The sequence below is a fragment of the Pseudorca crassidens genome, chromosome 9, assembly GCF_039906515.1.
Source record: "Pseudorca crassidens isolate mPseCra1 chromosome 9, mPseCra1.hap1, whole genome shotgun sequence".
NCBI lineage: Eukaryota > Metazoa > Chordata > Mammalia > Artiodactyla > Delphinidae > Pseudorca > Pseudorca crassidens.
Window position 1 is genome coordinate 55,000,803 of NC_090304.1, and position 26,662 is coordinate 55,027,464.

The 26,662-nt window shown below is 51.8% G+C and overlaps 1 long non-coding RNA gene across 1 annotated transcript; it reads right to left on the minus strand.

Annotated features, from left to right (window-relative positions):
- Window positions 1-20,925: 20,925 nt before the first annotated feature.
- LOC137231326 (uncharacterized) lies at window positions 20,926-25,391 on the minus strand. The gene is made up of 5 exons (XR_010946455.1): window positions 25,109-25,391; window positions 22,916-22,985; window positions 22,362-22,492; window positions 21,687-21,771; window positions 20,926-21,127 (listed from the first exon to the last, which is right to left on the minus strand). It is a non-coding gene; the product is annotated as an uncharacterized lncRNA (long non-coding RNA).
- Between the last annotated feature and the right edge of the window lie 1,271 nt (window positions 25,392-26,662).

Genomic DNA, 26,662 nt, shown 5'->3' on the forward strand with positions numbered 1-26,662 from the left:
CGTGGGCAGAACACCCCAGCTTGGGGAGGAGGGAAGTTGCTGCTAATGGTGGACTCAGCGCCAGTCTAATCACCTGTGCAGACACTGTCCACCGCCATTGGTGGCTTCAACCTCAGAGCCCACGGTTGGGCCCTGAGCTCTGTAGATCTGCCTCCTCTTCTGTGCCCACCAAATGCTGCGTCCCTCTTGGTGGGGGGCGGGGTGGGGGCTTCCATGACTTGTCCAGTGAGAGCTAGCGGGAGGCTGAGGACGGACTCCCAAGACCAACATCATGCAGCGATCAGGGAACCAAGTCCCTTCCCTTTCTGGGCCTCGGTCTCCCCATCTGTATAACGGGCACAAATCTCTGCAGAGTTTACCTCTCCGGTGATCTTGGCTGAACCAATGGATGTGAATAGCTTTGCTCTGAACGGTGTGTACCCATGGATAGGTCGGGGTGAGAAGAGGATGAGGTGGGAAGCTGTATGTACCGATGTGGACAAGCCAGAAGGTAACATCTGTGGCCCTGGCAGGAGCAGAGTGATCTGGGCTAACCCAATCCTCACACCATGCTCTCCCACCCTCAGTTTCCTCTCCAGGCCTCTCTCCTCCTACTGCCATCTGCAGGAAAGGTGTGGCAAATACACCCCCTGCCTCGGGGACACACTGTGCGGCGGGGAAGGTCTCTTCCCACGCGTGAATAATGAGGTGGGGTAGGATCAACCGATATCTTGGATCCTAGAATTTCCATGGACTTGGCAGGGATGCTGAAGTCTTGGTGGGACGTAAAAGGGACACGTTCCTCAAACTGCAACATTGGACCAAGCCTCCCTTTCTGAGGTCCAAGCCAGAGCAACAGAGGTCCTGGGGGATGGGAGGGAAGGGCAGACTGGCCAGATTCCATGTTTGGGACCCATACAGGGCTTGAAGCGGGCTGGATGCCCAGAAGACAGAAGCTATGTATCTGAGGTTGGGATCTTATGTGATTCTCTCACCGGGTGCCTCTGCTGAATGGAGCTGCGCACCTAGTCCCCTATTCAGGTCGAATGGCACCCTTTGCTCTGCCGTGTTCGTGCCTGTGTGTGTGCATGTGTGTAGGAGAGTGGAAAAAGAAAGAGAAAAGCCGCATCCCCGGTGGGCCCACCTGACACCACCCATAGCAGCCTTCAACAGGGCAAGATGAAGGAGAAAAAGCTGTTACAGCCCAACTGTCTCTCGGTTTCCCCACTTCCACATGAAGGAAGGGTGACTGAAGGGCTCTCCCTGGGTGTGCCTGTCCCTCACTTGGTGAGCCAGTGAGATCAATGAGTTCATCAGTTCTGGGGTGGGGAGTCTTCCTTTGCTCTTCTGTGCCCCTGGGGTGGGGTGGGCTCCAACAGCCCCTCAGTTCTGAGGGGTGACTAAATCCCTATCCTGCCGTGTGACCTTGTGCGAGTCACTTGACTTCTCTGAGCTGGCTTCCTCATCTAGCTCACGAGGCTAATAGTACAAACTCACAGGGTTGTTGAGAGGATCAAATGATACATAACCAGTACTTAGACTCTTATTGTTAGCTCTGGGTTTCCAGCCTGGCCGGCGCCTGGCACCATCCTTGGCCCTCTTCACTCCTACGTGGAAAGCCAGCAACCTCAGATCATCCCTGGGCTCTATAACCATGCTCTCTACCTTCGTAGCCACTAGCCACCCGCAGCTATTCAGCATTTGAAATGATATTTTGCCTGAATCAAGATGTGCTGTATTTTATTATTATTATTATTTTACATTAAATTTCAAAGACAATATGAAAATGTAAATATATCATTAATGATGTTTACTTTTAATTAATTAATATTAACTACATGCTGAAATGACTAATAGTTTGGATATATTAGGTTAAACAAAATATATTATTATTAAAATTAAGTTCACTTGTTTCTTTTTACTTTCACAATGTGGCTACTAGAGAAATTTAATTACATATGTGGCTCGCGTTACATTTTATCGAGTGACGCTGCTCTACAACTTGGAAAGGCCATTTCCAGGGCATCTTCCTGGAGGCTCCCAGGAAAAGCAGCTTTTAGAATTCCCACTGAATTCCACTCAACCTCAGCCACTGAAGAATGTCTGCTTCCCAGGCAGTCCCTGGGTTCCAGAACCCACTCAGGGTGGCCTCACTCACTTCTGCCCAATTCCCCACGTGTCATGCAGCCTCCCAGGCAGCTTCAACCCTGCCAACGAACCAAATGTGGCAACAAAGCCTGCAGCCCCTTCCTCCAAACCCCAGCTGTCTAGCTGCCTAGAACCTCGACGCTGTGTGGGAATTTGCCCGGCATCACTTTCTCCCTCCCGGCAGCCCCCAGGGATGTGGCTTCCTTGCCCCAGGCCCTGAGTCAGCTCCAAGGAATCCCCTCTCCCTTCCAGAGGATGAGGGTGTGAGGCAGGCTGTGTGATGGTCAAGAATATGGACTCAGGATTCAGAGAGAACTGGATGTGAATCAGGGCTCTGCCTCACACGGACCGCATGGCTGGGCAAGTCCCCTCTTCTCTACACCTCAGTTTTCTCATTTACAAAATGGGCACAATCATTGTACCTGTTTTATGAGGTCGTTGGGGATTAAATGGCATTGTCAATGTGTGACCCTAGCACAGCGCCTGGGTTATCGTAAGTGGTAGTTGTTCAAGGACAGGAAAGGGTTAAGGATGTGGCTTTTGGCCACAGCTTCACTCAGCCAGCCATGAAGAGGAAGCAGGGCCAGGGGTGGGAAGGAGGCAGTGGGACTATAGTTCCTTTTAGACCTTGAACTATAGGTAGCCTGACATAACAGCCCTGCTGACCCATTTTCAGATGAGGAAATCGAGGCTCACAGAGGTGAAGTGACTTGCCCAAGGACGGCACTTGGGGTTGTCATTGGGGCTGCCTGGCTCCAAGCCCATGCTCTCTCTCCTACACTGCATCCCAAAGTCTGGGAACAGTGTGTGGTGCAAATGGATTCAAGATACTTTGAGAAGAAACTTGAGCTGATATGGCCCCTTTCCCACTGGGTCTTTTAAAAGTGTCCAAAATTCCCATCCTAAACCGGGTTCCCCTAAAGTAGACTAGGAGTCGAGAACTCAGGTACAGGTAGTTCCTTCAGGAGGTGATGCCAGGAAACACAGTGAGGGACAGAGAAACAAGACCGGGGAGAGAGACAGCCCAGGAAAGTGCATCTGGTGAGCAGGTCACTGCTGTGGGCACCTGAGCTCAATCCCACCGGGTTCCTTTGAGCGGGTGTATAGAACACACACCAGAATTTTCAAATGGGGAGCTGAAGGCTGGGTGTTGATCCAGCTTCCACCCCTCACGATTGAGGGCGGGGGATATGGAGTCTCTGGCATTTCCCTGCACAGGCTCTCTTGGCACTGGAGGAAGTCCTGGAGTAGAGAGAGGGGAGGAGAGAGACTGAAGCTGGGCTGATATGGGCGGGGAGTCCACACAGCCAGAGCCCCATGCCTGGAAATTCCTCTTGAGAAAAACTTTCAAACTATACCACGATGTTCATGAAAGTTAAAAAAAAAAAAATAGAGAGATAGGTAGAGAGAGAGAGAGAGAGAGATGAATATTTAGAAATATATATTTAGATATAGATATTTAGAAGTAACCTAAATGTCCAGCAAGAGGGGATTGGCTTAGTAAATTATGGTGCATTCACAAGATAGAATATTCTGCAGCCAAAACCAAAAACATGGTTGCAACATGGAGAAGCATTTGGGAAGGAATGTTACTTACAAATGGTGCACGCACATCGTCTCCACCACGGATGTTGCATCAGTCAGGGCTCCATCAGGGAAGCAGAACCGGTAGGAGACACACAGTATGAGACTGATTGCTAGGCACTGGCTTATATAGAGTTTGGGGACTGGCTAAGCAACTTCGAAGGACTACGTCTAGGCTTGCCTGAGGCCACGGAGACTACACGCACCCGGCAGCATCAGGCTGATACCACTCCGGTCTGAGGCTTGATCCTTCCAGAGCCCCCACCTGTTCACCCCTTTCCCCATCAGGAGATGTAAGGTGGCAGGAGGTGGGGACCACTTTCTCTCCTGTTTTTCGGCCTTGACCTCAGCATTCATCATCTCTGGGCTTAGTGCCTGACTGACATACCGCAACCCTCTCCCCCTTACTGCCCAGGGCCTCCTGGAGCTGGGTGGGAAGGGCTGTGGTGGGACAGGGCCTGAACACATGGATCCCATCAGTGACCTCACTCTGACTGGCCATCGCCAGACTTTCCCTGGCCTGGCAGAGGGCTGGCTGAGGCTGCCCTCACCCCAGGTGTCTCCCCAGGACAGACGAAGGCAAAGGAGGAAGTGAATCAGGCTATGATTGGCTGTGTTACGTTGGGCAAGTCCCTGTCCCCTCTCTGGGCTCTCTGGCCACCCCTAACTCTAACGTGGGACGTGTTTGATTAGGCCAGTGTTAGCCTCTGTGCATCTTGGGGTCAGTGTCCAGAGCTGAACTCCTAAAGCAGGGCTGTGTAGCCATGGGGCTTGGGCCAAGTGGCATGAGCGATGGCCAGCGGACCTGGGGTAGGGGCATTTATGGCTGGAGTCTGATCTGCCCCTACTGGCCCCACCCCTTACACCTCAGTCCTGGGCTGAGCCCACCAGACCCAGGGATCCTGTAAGATCCACCTCTGAAGCATCAGTGCCCAGTCCAAGGTCGGCACAAAGCGGGGACTCAGAGACAAGAAAGAGGAAGGAAGGAAGGGAGGGAGGGAAGAAGGGAGAGAAGGAAGGAGGAAGGGGAAGATAGCGGGGTAAAGGAGAGGCACTGGCAGAGAGGATGAGTGAATGAAAGAACGAGTGACCGAGTGACCGAGTGGGTGTGAGGCGAGGCCGTGTGGCGAGCAGTCCACCGCCTATGGAGCTCAGTTTTGCTGCGGGCTCAGAACACAGAGCTGGATGGGCAAGCCCAGCCCTTTCTACAGATGAAAAAACTGAGGCACAGGGAGGGAGGGAGGGAGGACACAAGAGGTTGTGTGGTGAATAGTGGCAGGGACGGGACCAAGGCTCATGTTCCAGGGCTCTTCCCACCTCCTAAGACCGCCCTCAGAGGAGAAGGGGTTTCCTAGAGCCCAGTGGGAAAGTAACTTTGGTGGCAGGCCCTGGGCCCAGGAGGGAGGCCTTGGGGTCCTTGGATGGGTTGTACAGGGTAGGGACCGGGCTCTGAGAGGCCAGTGGGCAAGAGCCAACCTCTCCCAGCGTGACCATGGCTGCCCTGGGACCGGGGGGCATGGGCACCACCTGGGCTTGGGGGCTCCGGCTGCTCAGAAACGTTCCTCCTTCGAGCTGCCATCCTCACCAGCTCCCGTGTCCCGGCATTTTCTCAGCCTTGTTCTTTCGCCCCTTCCTGCCATCTTTCTCCTCCCCGTCTGCCCTTCTTTTCTCTCTTTCAGTCTCTCCTTCCTCTATGTTGGTCTCTCGTTGGATGTTGGTCTCTCTGCTGTCTCTGCCTCTCTCAGGTCCGTCTCTCGTTGCCTTTCTCTCCCCTCTGGCTCTCTATCCCTGTCAGACCACCTGACTCTGTCTCCTGCTGTCACTTCCACCTCCGTCGGTCCCCGTCTGCTTTAATGCATTCCCTGTCTTGCCCTGCTCTATCTCACGCTCCCCCTTTTCAAGTCACCAAAGGCCCTGCTGGCTGCTCTGGGCAGTGCCACGCCCTGCAACCCAGTCTTACCCACCTCTGGTAACAGTTACCCTGGCTGGAATGGAATCCTCCAGTGCCCCAGAAAGACCTACAGGCATCACATGGCGACCAGATGGCGACAGATTCCTCAAGAAACTGACCACTTTGGGTAAGGGATCAGGAGCCCCTGGGGAGGTCACACCAGCCCAAGAGCAAAGACCCAGAGTCCTGCAGCTGCCAGACCGCTTCTTCGAGACATAGTGGGTGGTGCCAGGCGCCCAGGGCATAGACACCAGGAACAGCCAAAGGCAGAGGAGCCAGAGCTAGCATGAGAAAGGGTGTATTTGACCATATGTAAATTATGTGTTAATTTGAAAAATGGAACAGTAAGGCAAATCGGGTCATATCACTGCTCTGCACAAACTTGTCCAGTGGCTCCCAGCTTACTCTTTACAATGCTCTGTAAGGCCCAATGTCAGTGTCTTTCAAACTGTGAGCTATGACCTTTTCAGTAAGTTGGGAAATCAATTTAAGGATCGTGACCAGCATTATTTTATAAATAATTTTATAATTTTTTTATATCTTATAAAATATATGAGTACATATATATAGTAAAGGTAGATTCTATGAAATGTTTACTTCAGTGGTATTTTTGTATATGTGTGTTTATACTGGATTGCAATATAAAATTTACTTCTTACTGTGGGTTATAATCAACAAAAAATAAAAGACTGCTCAGCGTGCTCTGCTCCCCAGCCCCTGTTACCCACTTACTTTCTCTCTTCCCTTTCTCCCTTGCTCACTCTGCTGCAGCCTCGCTGACTTTCTCGTTGTTCCTGCATCACTCCTGGCACACTCCTGCCTCAGGGCCTCTGCACTGGCTATTCTATCTGGAGCATTCCTCCCCCAGAGTCCCCATGGCTCCCTCTCACTTCTTCCAGGTCTTAAATGTCAACTTCCAGAGAGAGGCCTTCCAGACCAGCCCGTAGTCCCCTTGCCTCATTTTTTTTTCCCTCATAGCACTTATTCCCACTTACCCAGAATATCATATATTTATTTATCTACTTCCCTCCACTAGAATGTCAGTTGCAAGAAGGCAGGGACTGTGTCAGTTTTACTCTCTGTTGTACCCCAGTGCCTGGAATGGTGCTTGGCACACAGTAGACATTTACTGAACAGATTCCATTGAATAATCAGCCTCCTTGCCCTGGTGGGACATAGAGTCTGGTTTAGATGGCTTCTTACAGTTCTCTTTAAATGATGAAGTTCCTGGAAGCTGCCTTCCTTCTCTACTGAAAGGAGAGTAGGCACACCTGAGAATTCATTGGGGTTCACCAACCTGGTGAGACCTAAACATCCTCTGGACTTTTCTTTGCCTCACTGGAATCCCAGCGAGAACTGGCTCCCTCGCTAAGTTCCGGAGCAGATCTGCTGCGATTTCCTATTGTCCCGCCAGGATCCCGGTGGTCTGCACAGAGCCCCTCGGCCTGTGCCCTGCTGAAGTAAACAACGTGGAAATGCTGTGGTTGGGATGTTTCATTCCAGTTGACGAGACCTGTGGGCTGAGTGCTCCAGCTGAGACAAAACAGAGAAACCTGAACCAGATGCACGGGGAGAGGGAGGCCTCCTGGCGTGGGAGGCTGCCTTGCCACCTGCCCCATCCCACTGGCGGCAGCCGGAGAAGCCCCCTCGGGAGCCCACACCTGGCCTTGTGGCGGAGAGTGAGGAGTGGGGAGGAGGAGACCACACCTCCAGTAGCTCGAGGGTCAGAGCGAGTTCTCTCCACCCAATTGATCTGATTCCCCCAGGCTCAGAATGCTGGGAGGGCCCTAGAGATCACGCAATACAACTTCAACATTTCACAAGCGGGGAAACTGAGGGCCAGACAGAGGAGCCACACCCCTAAAATCACACAGCAAGCTGAGGCTAGAATCTGCATCTTCCAACCATCAGTCTGGGGGTTTTGAACCAGGCAGAAGTTACAGGCCAGGCAGGCTGTGGGGAGCAGGGGCAGAGAGCACTGAAGCGTAACCACTGCCCCTGAGCCCTTCCAAGGGCACCGGGGGAAGCTCGAGGACGCAAGTGGCACTCGAACTGACTCTTCACAGACTGACTGGACTTCAACAGCTAACGAAGGCGTTCCTGGGGGTGGGGTTGGACCGGGTTAAGCTGGGTTTCAGAGCTGAGGACCCATGAGGAACAGTGTGGCTAATGTCCAGGTTGGGTGTGTAGGGGTAGGGGGCGAGTGGTGGGAAGCGAGCTCAAGGCCTTGTCTTGGCTGTCAGCAGTTAGCCTTATGCCAAGGGGAAGAATTAGGGGCCGAGGACTTAGCACTCGGAAGAGAGGGAACACAGGAGTGTGCGACCTGGGTGTCCCCCACCTCCACTTGGCCCTGCCCTTCCTCCCCTCCCCAAGGCAGCACTGTCCCTACAGGTGGCCACCTCTCCTTGCCAAGTGCTAATGCTATTTCGGGATACGGAACCTGCCAGTTGCTTGGGGACTGGGCTTGGGGCCCCACCTCCTGCAGGGATGCTGAAGGTCTGGGAAGCAGGAGCAGGGCCTGGGAAAACAGGCCATCAAAGCTGCCTTGGTAATTCCCTCTGGCCATGGAGAAGAGAGGGCTGCAGGGTCACAGCACACAGCTAAATATAGGGACACTCGGAGGTGGAAGTGGTTCCTGCCAGCTGCAGGGGGCCATCCAGTTCCTTCTCCCAGAAGCTGGGAGGAGGCCCTCGGGAGCAAGGTTTATGAGACAGTTCTGAGCGCCCGGCTCAGGCACTTGGAGGACCTCCATCTGGATCTGGTGTCAGATCTTCGTCTATGGCAGGGATCATGGCATTGATTACCCCCAGTCTTATTTGTTAATTCCAACCTTACCTATTGAGCCCCTACTCTGGGCTAGGACTTGTGCTCGAAGCTCAGGTTCAGAAGTCCCTGCTCTTAGGAATATCGATGCTTTCCTGGGGAGGCAAACTTGTCAATGGCCAACTACCTGTGGGTAAATGGCATGCGGACTGAACCTCGAACATCATCATCTACCCCACTAGAATGCGAATTCCCAGAGGGAGGGATTTTTGTCTGTTTGGTTCCCTGCTATATGCCCAGCAGCCCCTAGATCAGTGCCTGGCATACAGTACATGCCCAATAAATATTTGTTGAATAACTGAATGAATGACCGCCGAGAGAATCAGAATGGGCTTTATGGAGGGGTGGCCTGTGGCTCTTGAACGAAGGATAGAATTTTGAGCCAGTCCACTGGGGATGGACATATCAGGCAAAAAGACTCGCAAAAAATATATGATGTACTCAGGAGCATTGGATCTAGTTCTATGTTGGGAGTCAAGGTGGGAGGAAGATTGGAATAGATCCCGAGAGGCTGTGAACATGGCCAAGGACCCTGTTGTGCAGCCCAGAGGTGTCCAAAAAGGTGTCCACAAGGTGACCCATTCATGTAGACAGAACATTCTAGAACTTTTATTTATTTTTACCTTTAGAAAGAAGGAAGAAAAATTTAAGCTCTACTAACTTTAACCAAATAGATTGACATTGGTGCCCTCACGTTGTCCACACCCTGTTAGGTCACATGTCCCGTATCCCAAGTCTCCTGAGTAAAGTAGTGTGTGGTCCACTGTGCAGGCTTGGCTGACAATGGTGCCCCACCCCCTGTGATGCCTTCAGTTAACCTGCCACAGGATTCATCCAGGCACCTAATTTTATAAAAACAAAGTCTTTAAATCATAAAATCCTTACAAAACATCTTACTGACAAAGGCAGGGGCCATAAAAATCTTTTGTACCATACAGAAATCTGCTGCTTGTCTCAGAGCAAAGCCATTAAAAGAGTTACCGCCTTAAAGATGAGGTATTTTCTTTTACAAAAAGACAAATGGGCTTCCCTGGTGGCGCAGTGGTTGAGAGTCCGCCTGCCGATGCAGGGGACGCGGGTTCGTGCCCCGGTCCGGGAAGATCCCACATGCCGCGGGGCGGCTGGGCCCGTGAGCCATGGCTGCTGAGCCTGCGCGTCCGGAGCCTGTGCTCTGCAACCAGAGAGGCCACAACAGTGAGAGGCCCGCATACTGCAAAAAAACAAAAACAAGACAGACGATCCAAATGTGCCGGCTCTTTGACGACAAGGGTATGCTATCCAGCAGATGCTAAAACAAGTAAATAGATAAGATGTTGTTTTAAGATTTAGAAAGTAACCACTTTTGGAAAGGAACTCACGCTACAGAGAGAGCACTTTGCAGACGGACATTTTGGAATGATTTTGTTGCTGAGTATCGTCTGTCTGTTGCATCTACACATTTAAAATATAATAGAATTTTATAACCTACTTTAAATCTTCTAAGTGAAGAGTTTCAGTAGGTTTTGAACTCATATGTCAAAAAAATTTTTTTAAATAACACCTTCTGTTTCGTTTCCAACAACAACTGATTGACACCATTTAAGCAAAATTGCAAAAAAACCCCAAAACCTTCTGCACAGAATTTTAAAAATCACGCCTTGTGATTTGGTAAGCACAGCCAGGAACGCTCCTCTTCCACGTGGAGCTACTGCTCTTTGTGAGGTATGTATATTTTTCAACTACAACAGGCATTAAACCAAGTGACAAAATAAATGGAGTTTAGTACCAGATTCTCAGTCAACGAGTGCACCACATCATTGAACCAAGATTTTATTTAAAATAAACCACACTTATTTATGTTTTTAATTGAAGTATAGTTGATTTACAATGTTGGGTTAATTTCTGTTAATTACAGCAAAGTGACACAATTGTGCACATATATTCTTTTTTATATTCTTTTCCATTATGGTTTATCTCAGGACATTGAACATAGTTCCCTGTGCTGTACAGTGGGACCTTGTTGTCCATCCCTTCTATATGTAATAGTTTGCATCTACTAACCCCAAACTCCCAGTCCATCCCCCCCACCTCCTTTCCCCCTTGGCAACCACAAGTCTGTTCTCTATGAAAAATGAACCACACTTAAGCACAATTTTTAGTAATAATATATTTAATCAGAGAAAGAAGCTTATTTTAGACCATTAAAGAAAAAAGAAAACAAAACATAAAATGACTGGTTTACTCTTTCATTCTTTTTTCAGTTTCTATTTTTTGGTATATATTTTATAACATATCTAATATGTTTGTATGGTGGCATATGTATATAATTTACAAATAAATGCATACGTATATTGGTTAGATTGCATGAACTTTGCTTTTACTGTTGGAAGGGTGAGGGTCATCTGTGGCTGTGATGGGGAAGCTAGGGAGGAATTCTGGAGGTAAAGGCTGGATCCACTGAGTCCACTTTGGGAATGTGAGGCCTGGCGTCTAGATAGGAGGTTGGAGTGTGATCTAGACTGGGTTCGGGAGGGAGCCTGAGCTGGGCCTGGGGCTGAAGCCAGGGCGGATGGGGAGAGGAGAACGCCTGTGGTAATAGATGAGAAGAGGGGGTGACAGAGCTCCAGAGGCACCCATGCTGCTGCCTGGTCCGTGTGATGAGGTGAGCATGTGGGGTCCCTGCTGGAGAAATCAGAAGATCAAGGCCCTGGGAGAGAGAGAGACTCCACGTCCTCGCTGCTCTCCCCGCAGCCTGAGCCAGCCCCAAAGGCCCAGACAGGGCTTCCTCCTGCCTTGTCCTGTACAGCCCAGCTGACCCAGGGAGGGCTGCACTGGAATCGCACATGAGCCCCAGGTCCCAGGCTACCAGGTCTGGAGGTCGCTCTGGCAACAGACTCTGTTGTGATGCTACACAGAATCAGGGGCCTGTTAGTCAGAGCCATGCAGGAAGGTCCCCTCTGGCCCTGAAAGGCCTGGCAGGCCAAATCTGGACACTCCTGGGAGTGGTCCAACAACCAACCATTGTCTGGCTTGGCTCCTGCTGCCAGGCCAGGGGAAGAGCAGCCGGTCAAAGGGGAGAGCTGTGTCTAGCAGGGACTGGGGTTGAAAAGTCAGTCTGTCTATTTACAATCTGTGCTCAGATAGCAGGCAAATCAGGCCCTACCCTTGGTGTGGGGGGAAGGGTCCCTGTCTTTTCAGTGAGATGGAATATCAGGGGTGTCGCCAGCACAACTAGGAGGCATCCTTCCAAATGCACCTCACTCCCTGGAACAGGCCCCTTGGGAGGTCACCGTGCTTATGCAAGTGGTGAGGTTGGGATGCTCACATTTCAGGACCCCTCATGGGGTGGTTTCAGAGCCACAGGGGAGAGGCAGCTCATTTCAGACCTGGGCTGGTATGCTCTAATCTAGCCTGGGATACAGTCCCCTTTTCCCTGGACCTCAGTCTCCCCATGGAACGCCCTCAGACTGCCCAGGAGACCTGCCCCCATCTCACCACTCAGAGCCCGCCTCCCTCATCTGGTCCCTGCGAGCCCCCACGGCATCCACACCATGCTTGGCCCACCCCATCCGGGTCTCACTGCCATATTACTGACTCGCCTGCGGCACGTTTTTCCAATTCACTGCTCCTGCTGCGGGGAAAGCAGTGTGAGACCCTGGGCCCAGCAACACCCCTCTTCGCCCCTCCCAAGGCTGGGGGAACCCACTGGGTTACTGTCCCCGGGCAGGGGTCCTTTCCCTGCTGTGCCCAACCCCCCACCCCCACTGTGCACACACAGATGCCCCCGGGGGTACGATTGGCCTCAGTGGAGCCACTTCTCTCCCTGAGTCTCAGTTTCCTCGTCTGTGTATGAAGGGTAATGAGAGTGACCTCACAGGGAGGAGGCCTGGGCAGACTGAGCTCCCACACTTCTGATCACATTTAAGGAATTGTTATTTTTATTATCAACGTGGGCGTCTCTTGTTGGCTTTATGGGGCTGTTTGATGAATAATTCAGGCATGGGTCAGACCCCACTTCCCTTGACCCTCCTGTGGGTCAAGGGCCTGCGGGGGTGGAGCGTGGGAAGCCGCGCCCTCCAGGAACCTGCCCCTCAACGTGCGTGCGTGTCAGGAAGCTGTGTCAAGAGCAGAGCAGACCTGAATCACGCGGCCCTCCCTGTCCCCGGGGAGCTCTGAGAATAGCTCCAGGAGCCCTTCCCAGAAGCAGCCCAGAGCCCCAGAGAGAATCCTGCCTCTGCGGGTACCTCAGAGCCAGTCACCTGAGCTCCCCTCAGCATCCTCACCCCCACCTTCCCCTCGCTCTTCCCTCTGTGAATCTTACCTCCCAGTTGCAACCATCCCTGTGGACCCTGTGGCTTCCCGCTGTCCTACTCTTGCGCAAGCTGTTCCCTCTACCTGGACTACCTTCTTTCTTCTGAGCCACCGCCTCCAAGAAGTCTGCCCAGGTTCCCCCGCCTGGAAGGGATCTTTTCCTCAGTGCCTTGTAGGCGCCACTTTAAAGGCCCGGATAGGAGCTCTAACTCAGCACGGCAGCAGGAGCAGGGGCTGTGCCCTTCACCACGCAGCCTCTCATTTTCCTCTGTTTTACAAATGAAGAAACAGAGGCTCAGAGAGGTTGAATAACTTGCCCTGGATAACTTGCAGAGCTAGGCTCCAAAGCAGGGTGACAGCAGCAGCTTCTGCACATGACCATTTCCAGACCCTGCTTGTCTTCACTAGACAAATGCACATAATGTCCTGAAGGAAACCTGAGTTTAAAAAATTAAAAATTAACTCAAATCAACTCTCCAGTTAACCAGTGACTCTCCCAGATTCATTCCTCCAAACTACTGGCGTTATAAACCTCTTTTTCCGGTAGAGATACGGTTCCTAACACTAAACATTCTCAGCGAATTCAAAGATCCGGGAGGGATCTGAGAGTCAGTTGTCTCCTCTTCATGAGTCTGGGTCCGCCTCCTCACAGGGACTCTAGGCACCTCCTTTGGGGCCCGGCTTCCCTAGCACCAAGGGCAGTAATATGAACATTCACGCTGGGCTAAGAGATCTTTGCCTGATTTTATGCTCACAACTACCCAGCTATGTGGGTACTGTTATCCTCATGTCCTGGGGTCGGGGGAGACTGAGGCTCAGAGAGGCTGGAGGTAACCTGGACAGGTCTGCCTGGCCCTTAAGTTCACGTTGGTACCCTACCAAGTTGGGACCTCCCCTCCCTACGTTTCCCAGGACAGCCCCTCCCACTGTGGCCAGGGGTCCTCTGCCTGGGGAAGCGTTCGGTCTCTTGCCAGAGGATCTGCCTTGGGGATCCACAGAGCTGGGCGAACCCCCAGCACCTCCTGCTCTGGTCCTGCCCCTGTGGTCATGTGGACGGTGGTGCCCCCTTCGGGTATGGAAGAAAGAGTCCAGACTTGGAGTCAAGAGCCTGGGGTTCAAATCTTTGCTCTGCCACTTACTTGCTGCGCCATGACCTTGGATGAGTCACTCACTTCCCTAAGCCTCTGAGGGATTGTCTTCCAGGTGAAATGAGGGCATGGAGGTGACGTGGGGAGGAGCATAGTGGGCCTCCCTGGAAGTGAGCTGGGTCTGAGGTCAGGGTGGAGGGGCAGGCAGGAGGAAGCTTGGTCCAGGAGAGCAGGCCATCCCAGGTCTGGGTTGGGAGGCCAAGCAGGGAGGGAGGGAAGGTATGAGAGCGAGGATGTGCTTGTCCACAACTTCAGGGCTCGTTGCTCCCCTCCGTGGGTAGAAGACAGGAAGAGCTTTCTCCCTTGGAATGTGCCCCTCCACCTCCTGCATGCCGCAAGACACAGACCTCCAGCATTTGGGCTGAATTAAGAGCGTCAGACGTCAGCTGCCTCTGAGTCACAGGCTGCTCGAGCCTGGGGAGAACATGGGATCGCATCTTCACACTGTCCGGCAGGCTCTGGGGGTCCTTGGGGGTGCCCAGGAGGAGGGGGCCTCTGGGTCCTACTCTGGCTTCTCTCACAGCAGCTCCCCTAACCTGAGTTATATATTGGGTTCCTCTTATTTCAAGTGAAGAGAGAGTTCTGCGTCCTCGTAGAGGAAGGGAGTAAACTGTGAGAGTATCCACGGGTCTGGCTTTTGAGTTCTGAAGTCACACAGTCAGACAGTGTGAGGGTGGGATTAGAACTGGGTCTGCCAGGTTCGTTCACTCAAGCACGCATGCTTTCTTCCACTAATTAATTCAATAAGCTGGTGTTGAAGCCCTTCCCTGTGCCCTCCCAGTGGTGACTGTGAGGATTTTGTGGAAGCCAGAATAGACAGGATTCCTGTCCTCAAGGAGTTGAAAGTCTAAGGAGATGACACTGATTAACAAGAGCTCATGCATTCAACCTTACCACCACCTGCCATGTACTTTACACATATCAACTCTCATGACAGCCCTATGAGGTAAGTAAATCCCCTATTTACAGATGAGGAAATTGAGGTACAGGAGGTGAAACAATACACCAAGCTGCCAGGAAGTGACAGAGCTGGGAGTAAAACCTCAGCTCTCTGGCTACAGAGTGTGTACTCATGACTACAACATTAAACAGATAAATACAATTTATAACCTATGGTGTTTTCTCTGTGTTTTCTACACACACACACACACACACACACACACACACACATATATATATATATATATATATATACAGGGAAGCTGGCTAAGCTGAGGTTGGGTGGGAAGGGGTGTCAGCAAAGGCTTCTCTGAGGAAATGATGCTTGAGTTAAGATGGAGGGAGACATTTATAGGCAATCAATTTTTGACAGTGGTGCCGTGAGAGAAAGAATAGTCTTCTTAACACATGGTGCTGGGACAACTGGACATCTACACGCAAAAGAATGAAGTTGATCCCCTACCTCACACCACACACAAAAATGAACTCAAAATTGATCAAAATATAAAACTAAAGCTACAAAACTCTTAGCAGAAAAAATAGTTATAAATCTTTGTGACCTTGAATTAAGTAGTGATTTCTTGGATATGACACCAAAAGCATAAGCAACTAAAAGAAAACTAGAAACACTGGATATCATCAAAATAAAAAAACTTGTATGCTTCAAAGAATACCATCAAGAATAGGAAAAATTTTACAAAGCCTATATCTGATAAGGGACTTGTATCTAGAATATATAAAGGACTCTTATAACTCAATAATAAAAAGACAACCCAATTAAAAATGGGCAAAGGATCTGGATAGACATTTCTCCAAAGAAAATGTACAAATGGCCAAGAAGCTCATGAAAAGATGCTCTGACATCATTAGCCGTCAGAGAAATGCAACTCAAAGCCACAATGAGATACCACTTCACATCCACTACAATGGAGATATATATCTTCATATACATATATGACAATAAAAAGTGTTGATGAGGATATGGAGAAATTGGAAATTGATGCAGCCTCTGAGGAAAATAGTCTGGCAGTTCCTTAAAAGGTTAAACATAGAGTTACCACATGATCCAGCAATTCCACTCCTAGGAATATATGCAAGAGAACTGAAAACATGTCCACACAAAATTTGTCCAAGAGTGGTCATAGTGGTATTACTCACAATAGCTAAAAAGTGGAAACAACCCAAATGTCCCTCAACTGATGAATGTGTATATAAAATGTGACATCATCCTATGATGAAATATTGTTTTACAATAAAAAGGAATGAAGTACTAATATATGCACCAACATGGAAGAATCTTGAAAACATTATGCTAAGTGAAAGAAGCCAATCTCAAAAGACCACATATTAAATGATTCCACTTATATGAAATGTCCAGTATAGGAAAAGCCATAGATACAGAAATTAGATTAGTGGCTGCAAAATTTGGGGGAGGCAGGGTGGTGATGGTTAATGAGTACAGGGGTTTTGGGGGGAGTGATGCAAATGTTCTAAAATTGATTGTGATGATGGTTACCCAAATCTGTGGATATCCTGAAAACCATTGAATTATATACATTAAATAGGTGAATGGTATGATATATGAATTATAGCTCAATAAAACTGTTATTTAAAAAGGATAGAAGGATGAAGAGGCATTACAGGGACATAGAAGGGGCTGGGGCTTGGAGTATGCCTTCTAAGCTAAGGGAAGTTCATGTGCAAAGGCCCTGTGGCTGGGAGCCTGGTATGTTTAAGAAAGCAAAGAAAACCACATGTCAGGAGCTTATAGGGCAAAGGAGGAAGAGGGGAGAGAAGAGGCTGGAGGGCCAGGCTGCCCAGGGCCTTGAGGGCCATGGCAAGGTCTCAAGTTCTTGTGGAGGCAGAGCTAGGAGGGTCAGGCTCTCACGCAGTACAGGTGATGGCACGCTCAGGCTGTCCTGCGTTTCCTCTTCCTGACCTCTCTCATCTGCCTGGGGGAACCCTAGGATAGGATGTGAGTTATGGAGGAACTTCGGCAATCATTGGAGTCAGAAGTCTCTTCAGAAGCTGGGCTTTGTGGCAGAGCCAAGTTTTAACTCCCTGCTCTGCAGCTTGCTGGGTGACTCCAGGCAAGTTACTTCATCTCTCTCAAAGACTCAGTTTCTCCATCTGTAAAGTAACGGCTCTCCCTGTTCTACCTTCCCCAAAGGGCCAAGATGGGGCTGGGGGAGGGCATGTGATGGAGTCCAGCACTTTTAAAGAAAGTTTAGAAACCCAGACGAAGGTCATTATCTATCCGCCGCCAGCTGCCTTCTTTCTGAATTCCAGGGTCTGCTGAGAGCAGGCAGGGCTGCCGCACCCCGGCTCTGGAAACACGGGGCTCTACTGAGGAGCTGGCCCTAATCCTGAGATTGGAGGGAAAGCCTCAGGCCTGCAGTCTGCTCCTCTCCAGCTCCAGGGCACTCGGGGGGGTCAGGGAGTGGGAGAGCTGGGAGCAGACGGTCTGTGTCCGTAGCCTAAGAGCTGACTAATTGAGGGCAGTGGGGCAGGCCTACTGGCCGGGGAGGAAGGGCTGAGCGCGGACTCCTGGGAGAGGAGCAAAATCTGGGGTCTTGGCAGCTGGAATGGGTTCACTTGCTCTTTGAACAAACACCAAGGCCTTCTGTGCAAACTTAGAGATCATTTCAGCTTAATACAGGCTCTGGATTAGAGGAGGCAGCTGAGGCCCAGAGTAGGGGCACGCCTTACATAAAGCCACACGGTCAACGGGGGCAGAGGAAAACAAAGAAGTTGGGAAAAGTCAGAAAGGGAAGGGGCGTGGAGGTCTTCTGGTCCAGTCCTCACACTGCACACACAGGACAGCGGCCCATAAAGCTCAAATCATCCACAATTACAGGCAGAGGCCAGCCTACAGGCAGAGGCCAGCCTGCAGACAGAGAGATGGGCCAAGGGACCCATACTGCCCACGAGGATTCTGTTATCCTGACCCCTGAAGCCTCCTCTCTGGACCCTCAAGAGGAAGACGCCATGGGCATCTTCCCAAAGTCCCATTCCTTGTCTTAGTCACCCCACCCTGCACTCCCCTGTAATGGCCTTCCCCCCAGCCCCCAACCCCCACCCCCTGCCCCAGCCTCCCATTTTGATGCCTGACTTGGAGCTAGCATCCCCAGGTCAGAGGTGAGCCCAGGGTCCGGCCACCATACAACCGTGCTTTGTGAGTCCCAAGCAGAACCTGTCACTGGGCCCCAGTTCTACTGCCCACCCTCTAGTCTCTGTCAGTGATGGACACCATCGGCCATACAAGTGCCCAAGCCACCCAGGCCCCTGGGGTCACCTGCCTCCCCTTCCGACTAGTACGCGTGTCCCAGGGCCATCCTTTCATTTCTGAAATAGAGCTTCCCTGCCCACTGCCTTTGTCTGCATCCCCAGACTTGCATTCCAGTGGCCTCCCAGGCTCCCACCCATCTCCCTACTCCAGTTCAATCTCCTCACGGTAGCCAGAGACACATTTTGGACACACAGGTCAGATGACGCCCCTCCTCTCCTCAAAACCCTCCCATGTCTCCCAAGAACCCTCAGGGGAAAGGCCAAGCTCCTCAGCCTTTGGTTCAGGCCCTTCTTCATGCTCCGATGGCTCCTGCTGCCCTCAAGAGCCCCTGTGCTCTGGCCATCCCCGCACAAGAGAGCCTCTGGGGCTCCCCGTTCCAGGCTTTGGTCCCAACTCCGTCTGCCCATAGCTCTTTCCTTCTTTTCCCTCTGGTCTGCCTGGCAAACACCCACCTATTCCTCAAGGATCACATCCCCCAAAGATTTCCCCACAAGGTGGCCCTGACCCTGTCCTCATACTATGCCCCTTCCTCCACCGTACCCTGTACAGACCTTGAAAGTCCCGGTGACACCAAGCATACAGCCCCCTGCTCAGCCTGGGAGCCCCCCAGCCCAGGGAAAAGGGTGGAAAGTAGGCAGGGAGGGAGGAGAAAAGAAGGTATTTCTTTCAGGTGCTTGCTCAACGCCTCCTCCTCCAGGAAGGCCCCCAGACGGCAGCATCTCCCTGTCGTGGCCACCCAGGTCCCTTGTTTGCATCTCTGCAGATGCAGTCACAGTTACTCTCCTTCACGCAGCATCTGGAATGTCCGTGGAGCCCGAGGCCCTGGAAGGTCCTTTAGGCTACACCTCATTTTACAGGTGTCGAAAATGAGGCCCAGGGATGCAGAGCCAGGATGTAAACTGCGTCCCACCCTAAACCCAGTGCTCTCTCCCTGCTCCCACCGCCTGAGGTTGGCACCTCTGGATCCCAGGAGCATGTGGTTGTGAAGGGGCCTCACCAGGACTGGAAGCCCCCAGCCACAGGCCTCGGTGCAACGGGGCAGGTGGGGGCGGGGCTGTGGGCGGGGCGAGGGGGAGGGGCGTGAGAGGAGGGCAGGGGGCTGAGCCTTGAGGGGCACCCACTCTGCACTGACCCCATCCCTGTCTCTTCTCAGCTCATGGGCTCAGCCAGGAGAAACTATGATTGGAGCCCCCATACAGCCCTCAACACACTGTCCATGGGGCCAGGCTTCTGCGGCTTGAATCCCAGCTCTGGGAACTCGTGCACGTGCTCCACCTCCCTGTGCCTCGGCTTCCTCCTCTGTGAAACAGAGATATTCACAATCTTATACCATAGCGTTGTGTGGGAATTAAAAAGTTCATCCACGGACATCACTCAGAACAGTGCCTGGTGCATAGTAAGTGCTCAAAAACAAGCTTGTTATTATTATTTATCCATCTTGCCCATTAGACAGTGAACCAGAAGGGCTGTGTTTTCTGGGTCCCACTTCACCTCAGCACCCATTCCTGTGCCTGGCCCACATGTCTGTGTGTGCAGGAAAGCCCGGGTGGCGTGTGAAGGCACGTCAGCCTGTGTACCCTGCGTCTCCCGTTATCCCGGCCGGGTGGCACTGTGCTGTGCCGTTGGCCAGCATGACCTTAACAGAGAGTCTTCCTTGAGTCCCCTCCAAATCTGAGTGTGACTTGAAGGGAAAAGAATACACCCCTGGTGTTGGGAGTAGAGGACCCCTCTGTGTGAGGCTGGGGCTCCCCTCCCCGCCTGCTGGCGGGGCTGCAGGGAGGGAATGGGGGGATGGGGAGAGGGGGAGTCCCCCTGCTCATCTGCTTTGTGTCTTCCTGGGCTGGCACACCAGGCGCGTTTACATTCCCAAGTATCCCAGACGACGGCGCTGATAAGGATGTCTCTGATCTGGGAGCCCCCGCAGGGACTTTATCTCTAGATGGGGCCAGGCTGGCCCTGGCTGGGGGAGGGAGGGTGCCCCTGGGTTTCTGAGAAGCTTCAGAGTAGGATGCTCAGGTGTGGCTGAGCCCACCTGGCTCTGGTGTAGGTTACCCGACCCCCACCCTTCCATATTCTGTGGCTGCCTGCTGTGCCTCCCACTCTCCCACCCCATTCACCCATGACAGGATCCCGCCAGGGCCCGCACAGCACCATCCCTCTTCCTCCCATATCTCGGTCAATCTGGGAGCAAGTTGAGGGCAGTGTCTCCTGGGACCCAGCCTGCCTGCACAGAGCTGGGCTTCTCACACTGAATGTCTGCCAGAACTCATCACTTTCCAGGCTCCCTGGACCCACTCCTCGTCTCTCCCTTGACTAAGTCAGAGGCTGGGGCTACATCTTTGACTGCTTCCTTTTTCCCCAGCCTCACATCCCTTCATCCACCTAAGGAGCACTCACTATGTGCCCGGGCACTTTATTTCATTCATCCCCCAGACTCCGGAGAGGCGCTATCCTGATGCCCATTGACACAGAAAACGGAGCGTCCTAGATGGTTGGTGACCTGCTCAAGGGCACACAACTGGAAGCGACAGAGCTGGGCTTTGAGCCAGGGCTGTCCAGCTTGGCTTGGAGGGCTCAGCAGTGGGCAGAGGACAGACTTCAAGTTATGCCTGCTTGAGTGGCAGTGGGACACGGGGAGGAGCTTACCTGTGTCTGGCTGGGGTGACTCAGAGGGAAAAGGAGGAGGGCTGTTCCTGTTACCTAATGCTGTGCACTCAAACCTTAGTGCTTGAAACGATGATATTTATTTTGTTCTAAAATCTGCATTTGGGCAGGGCTCAGAGGGGATATAGTTCATCTCTGCTCCACTTGGCATTACCTGGGATTGCAGTCTGGAGCTGGAATCATTAGAGGAGTCATTCATGCCTAAGTCCAGTGGTTGACACTGGCCATTGGCCAAGACCTTAACTGGGGCTGTTAGCCAGAGCACCTATAGTGGTCTCTCCATGTGGCTTGGGCTTCCTCACAATATGGCTGCTGGATTCCAGAGAGAGAGAAACACAGAGACAGAGAGATGTTCAGAGAGACAGGTGGAAGCTGAACTACCTTTATAGATTTTGGTCTGGGAACTTATGTAATGTCATGTCTGCCACATTCTGTTCACTGATACGGTCACAGAGTTCTGCTTAATTTCAAGGGGAGGGGCAATGGACTCCATTTCTTGATGGAGAATGGCAAGTTTTCAGTATGTGGATCTGAAAATATTCCTGAGGCCATTTTTGGAAAATACACCCTTCACAGGGACCTTCTCTCCTGACCTCTCATCAGTAGTCTCACTTCCCAACCTGGCAAGGCACTTCCAGAGGCTCAGCGGACACTGCCCCTCTCACCCCAACTTTGGAAACATGGTCCTCGGTGGTGGGAGGGGGGAGAGACAGTGAATGGCCTTTTCCTGGGCACTTTCTGCATGCCAGGTCCTACCCCAGGCACTTCCATGCCTATTACATTCCATCTGAACCATGAGCCTACGTAACGGGCCATGGGGCCCCCCGTTCTGTGGGTGAGGAGACTGAGGCCGAGAGAGGTGAAGACTTACCAAGGCCACAGGGAGGCATCAGCGAGGCTGGGATCTGAAGCCGGGTCTGTGTGGCTCAAAAGGTCCTGCTCTTGCCCTGCACCAGCTGTCCCCAGGTTCAAGAGAAGGAAGTGGTGATAGGGTGAGGGATTAAGAACATGGGCCTTGGATCAGAGCAACTCGGGTTCTCATCGAAGCTCCCTGACCTTGGGTGGATTGCTTCATCCCTCTGAGCCTCAATTTTCATATCTGTCCAATGGGACATCTCAGACTTTAAAAAAACAAACCAATGAAATAAAATAATCTCTGTTACAAGCTTGGCACATGCTCTGGCATGCGTGGTGGTACCCAGACCACCCAGCTCTCCCTCGACTGGACCTGCTCATCTGTGGGCAGAGCTAAGCTGTCTGGGGAATAAGCCTTCTGCCATTCACCAAGGGGGAGCCCCGGGCTCCTGTTGGCTATTTTTAGACCTGTGTGGGCAACCACAGAACCACATGTGGGGTTTACCACCGCCTGGCCAAGCTCAGAAGAACAAGAAAACACTTCTGATGACAGAGGGGGAGCATCTGAGGTCAGGATGAACCTCAGTCCTTCCCAGCATCTCCAGGCTGACTTTGGACAAAGAGTCTCTCCAGGTCTCAGTTTCCTCATCTGTAAAATGAGGCTATCACAAGCACAATTTTTGTTGCTTACCAGGTGCCAAACGTGGATCTCACATGATTCTCGCTCTGAGGGGGCCGGGGGAACAGAAGTTGCTCAGATAGAAGAGGGGCAAGAGGGGAACAAGGGCTTTTCATCGCTCTGCTCCCAGCCTCTCCAAACAGCTGGAAGAAGTTCATGAGGATTAGCTGAGATTATGGATATGGGTGTGTTTTTTAAACTGTAAACTGGACTCTAAACAGTAAACCAACAGGCCCAGAGACAGCCTAGGCTCATTTCCAGGGAGACCCCTCCCCAGCCTCAGCCTTCAGCCACAGCGTTCCCATTTACTCATCAGTTCTCCATGGGTGGGGATACTTGTAAGATTTTATTTTGCCTCTACTACCCAATAAAAGGCTTTGAAAGCCACTGAGGGCTGAACTGAAAACGGGAGGTGGCAGTGACACTCCCCAGGGCTCAGAGAGAGGGCTGAGGCCCCAGGTGTCCCAACCCCTATCGCCTGCCTGGCCCACAGCTGTGGCCCTGGGGGCCGCCACCCAGTTCTCAGAGGAGCCCAAGCCTCGGGCCCATGCCCCTTCTTCACTCACATGGGACCTCTGACGATGTCACTTTTCAGGTCCTGGAAGAGTCACCAGCCATGGTTAGGGCTCAGAAGCTCTGTATTTCCCAGGAGGAAAAGAAAGAGCAAGAGGCTATGTTCGTGTGTGCACGTACCTGCAATCATAGGTACTCACACGCACCACACAGATCACACAATTCGCCTCATGCACAAACTCACCTATGCTCACACATTTGTAGATCTACACACACATGTTCACACAGGCACACACAAAACACTTATTCCCACAGGCGCGCATATGCACACACGCACACCTAGCCACATTCTCACGTTAAGATGCACCTACAGAGTATACACAAACCTTACCCAAAACACACACGCACATCTCACACACTCACATGGATTAACAGAAATGCACAAACATGTATTTATGCAAAAAGCGCAAATATGCACAAACAGATGTATATTCACACACACCCGATCGTCATACACTTCCATGGATAGACGGGTACCTAGACTCAATATACTCACACTGTGAAAGCTTGTGTACAAACGGATGCTCACACACACCCGCAGTCCCATACAAGGCTGGGTGTGCATGTGCATTCCATTGACACTTACTCATACACAATAACAATAAACTCAGGTATATGAGCATCTGTGTATACAGAGCAAAACCACACATCACAGCCATCCACACGTGCCTGTGCAAACACAAACACCTACCCTTGCACGCACACGCACGAGCTCAGCAGCACTACACACCAGTGTACACACTGACTTTTCCGGCTCCCTTGCTGCTGAGCGATTCTGCAAAGGTGCAGAGACACAAGCACCTAGTTCCACTTCACCTGAAAACCCCCAGGCCCTGGGTGTGTGGGAGGGTGAACCAGACGCCCTCCTTGCAGGGGGCACAGTGGAAAGTATGACCCAAGTTGACCTTTGCAAAGAGCAAAAGTGAGGGGTTTTTCCACCCTGTTACCTCACTGTGTCGGGGTGACCGGGGCCACCATCGCTAATCCTCCTCCCATGAGCCCCTCAACACTTGAGGACGTTCAGGTCCAACATCAGAACTTCATATCCTTAGTTAACTCAGCAATTAACTCGCTGACACCTGCCCCCACTCCGTGCCAGGCGCTGGGCAGGGGGTTAAGGGCAGAGAAAGCAGCTGGACCTGGGCCCTGTCTATGGGGCTCACAGTCAGGAGGTGGGGTGATGGGTGGGGTCAATGGGAGGCTCAAGATCAAGTCCCTTGAAGTGTATTCACTTGACGATCAATTTGCCAAGGGATCAATCTTTCAGAAGACTGATTTGCTGAGCAAATCAAACAAATTTATGTTTGTTCATTTCAGGGGTTTTTTTTTTCAGTTTAAAAGTATACATCAATTTTATTGAATGGATTGGAATTTGTTTTCATCTTGTCTTCATAACAGCATTTTATTTTATTTATTTATTTTTAAACATACTTTCTAGTAAATGTTTTTATTATTTATTTTTTTTTATTTTTGGCTGCTTTGGGTCTTCATTGCTGCATGGGGGCTTTTCTCTAGTTGTGGAGAGCGGGGGCTACTCTTCGTTGCGGTGCGTGGGCTTCTCATTGCAGTGGTTTCTCTTATTATGGAGCACGGGCTCTAGGTGTGTGGGCTTCAGTAGTTGTGGCACACAGGTTCAGTAGTTGTGGTGCTCAGGCTTAGTTGCTCTGCAGCATGTGGGATCTTCCCGGACCAGGGCTCGAACCCAATGTCCCCTGCACTGGCAGGCGGATTCTTAACCACTGTGCCACCAGGGAAGCCCATATAACAGCATTTTAAAGAATGTTCAGATGGTCAAAAGCTTAGGGTCAGGGGTGCTATAGCTTAATGAAAGCACTTAATATTTGTAACTGGAGAAGGACTTTCTGGGGACATCCAGTTCTGCAGCGTGACAGGCTTTCTGGGACCACCTGACCTGCCAGGTGCCATGTGACCTATACCTGGATTCTCGTCTGATTTGCCCTGTGATCTTGGCCATGTCCCTACTCCTCTCTGGGCCTCTACCTCCTCACGTACGAAGAGCTCATCGTTAGGGCCCTGCTGACATTTAATGAGACCCTGGAGCTTCCTGTGACCTCCATCTCCCAGTGTGGTTGGGATTTGGGCTGCAGGCACCGGAGAGGATGCTGACTTTGCTGGGGGTGACCCCACGCTGCTTGGAAGTCAAAGTTGTAATAGTCAACACTCACCCATGTAGTATTGGTGCCTCTGTCTGAAGTGTGACATTTCTGGGTCCTGTCTCCAGCTTCAGGCAGAGGGGCCTAGCGTGCTCGGGGTGGGGAGCACGGGCTGCAGAAGGCGGGGCCCAACTAACTTTCCTTTCCTGGTAACAGGCTTGCTAACCTCATTTCCTTTTTCTAAAGGGAAATGCCATTGACATCACACAACTGGATTTTCAGTGAGGCCAGATGAGAACTCGTGATCTCTTTGCAGGCAAGAAGGATGCACACTTGGGCTGGGTGGATTTGGAGAACCCCTGATCTGAGGCTTCAGAGATGGAGACCCCTGGGCCAGAAAGGGGCAGAGATATGCCCTGGGGTCCACAGCCGGACAGCAGAGCTAGGGCCAGGAACCAGCCCCTGCCTCCCAGCTAGGGCTCTAGAATGAAACACCTAACCTGCTCCCTCCACCACCCCATTTTTTAAAAATTTATTTATTTATTTATTTTTGGCGGCGTTGGGTCTTCATTGCTGCGCGTGGGCTTTCTCTAGTTGCTGCGAGCAGGGGCTACTCTTCTTTGCAGTGTGTGGGCTTCTCAGTGCGGTGGCTTCTCTTGTTGTGGAGCACGGGCTCTAGGCGCGTGGGCTTCAGTAGTTGTGGCATGTGGGCTCACTAGTTGTGGCTCGTGGGCTCCAGAGTGCAGGCTCAGTAGTTGTGGCACACGGGCTTAGTTGCTCCACAGCATGTGCGATCTTCCCGGACCAGGGCTCGAACCCGTGTCTCCTGCATTGGCAGGCGGATTCTTAACTGCTGCGCCACCAGGGAGGCCCAGATATTGATTTGTCAGCATCCACCAAGTCCCTCCACCACCCCACCACCCCACGAACATCCACCAAGCTGCCCAAGCCAGAAACTGCTCAAGCACCTCCTCACTGCACTATGCAGCTCCTCCAATCTGTCCCCAGGCCACGCCCCAGCTCAGGCCTCCTGGGCTCTGTGTAGGACCCCTGCCCAGCCTCTGCTCGGGTCTCCCCACACCCATTCAGGCCTCTTCCTCCAATCTGTCCAGTTGCTTGGGTGACATGGCTAAAACACAGCCCACGATGTTACTCCCCAGCTTAAACACTCCCGGGGCTTCCTGGCCCGGCATTCAAGGCTCTCCATGACAGTCCCCATCTCCTCTTAGCCACTCTCCTGATATGCCCCTTTGCTCCCTCGATGCAGAGATTACTTGCCCTCCCCAGATTATGGAAGTTTCTTGCACTTGCTCATGCTCTTGCCCCTTTGCTCCCTCGATGCAGAGATTACTTGCCCTCCCCAGATTATGGAAGTTTCTTGCACTTGCTCATGCTCTTGCCTCTACGGGAACTCCGCCATCTACATGCACATTCCTGCTTGTTCACTCCTGAGGGAGGGGCAGCACTCCAGCATCTGCTCCCATCATTGCCTCAGAGGAAACTGCACTCCTTGGTTGATGTGTCTGAGCCCTCCTCCCTACCTCCTTAAGGGAAGCAAAGACATTTTATTGTGGAAAATTTCAAGCATGCACAAAAATAGAATAGTACAAAGAACCCTGCGTACAA